Source organism: Bidens hawaiensis, unplaced genomic scaffold (genome assembly GCF_021521415.1).
Source record: "Bidens hawaiensis isolate Kalapana, Puna unplaced genomic scaffold, B.hawaiensis_p1.1 tig00040740_1, whole genome shotgun sequence".
NCBI classification, from domain to species: Eukaryota; Viridiplantae; Streptophyta; class Magnoliopsida; order Asterales; family Asteraceae; genus Bidens; species Bidens hawaiensis.
Genome location: NW_027497211.1, coordinates 1,223 through 2,444, shown reverse-complemented (window position 1 = coordinate 2,444; position 1,222 = coordinate 1,223).

Sequence of the window (1,222 nt, the reverse complement as noted above, 5' to 3'; positions counted from 1 at the left end):
GGAAATCGTTTGGGATAAACGGACGATTTTCAGGCTAAATATAGCAGGTAAAATGAATTTTTATAAATTAATAAATCAGTAATTAATTCCAGAAATATTTTTATTAAAATATACATATTTTATTTGATAAGTGGCTAAATTTTCATAATTTAATGATTAGAGGCTAATTAATTATGCTAATTTGAAAGTTAAACAAATTCAATTCTGATAAAAACCGGCAAGTTCGATATTAACGAACCTGCGGGAATATCAGAACACCAAGAGTGATCAAAAATAATATTTTTGGATTAATTAAGTAAAAACAAACCTTTTTATGAGAAACATGGACAATCTGGATTGATGGTGCACGTTTCTCCTCAAATCAAATTGAATAAATGGAAACGCGCCCCATAGCGTATCCGAAACCCGAATATGTGATCTTTCTTTATAACTTAATCATTTTATTGACCAACACATTTACCCAAGCTTATTTCATCATAACTGTTTTCTGAACGCATAAACGAACAACTTGGCCTGCTGGGAAAGCGGGGAAATTGAGCCAAGTTCGGTTTTAAGTACTAGACATTGAACAACATCACAACCTAAGCCTATTGACACTTTCTGGGCGTTCCAGCTATACCCAGATTAGTTATACAGCCCGATTTATTATTGAGATTCTAATAATATTAAAATATTAATATTATTATAATATTGATTATAGGAACTAGTGATAGCGAATCGAACAAACCACGAGCTGACACAGTGCTGATTATCTACTAAACAGTGAGTTTCATGACCCCACTTTCTGAACTGTTTTACGAACTTTTGGGGTGAAAAGCATGTTTGCTTATACCTATATACTTATCTGAAACGTATGATGATGTGAATTATCTAAGTGCTAACACATGAAAGTCCCAACTAACACAGTGATTAACTTCGAGTCGGTGGCTTGTAAATAGTACTATTGGTTTGACAAACCCAGGCGGGGCCAGCACGGTTTGCCGAGACATTATCCCGTTTGCACATGCCCATAATTATACAAACCAGCTATGTAGTGTTAGACATAGCTATTTGGGGCATAATGTGGGCGGAAGGGGAGCCACAGTGGTTGATTGAGCGTGTGAAATGAAGGCACGTAGCACGAACAGTCCAGGCTTCACTGTAGCTTAGCATAATTACATCACATATATAAATACATACACATATACTTACATGCGTATATACAAATTATGACTTGTGATTA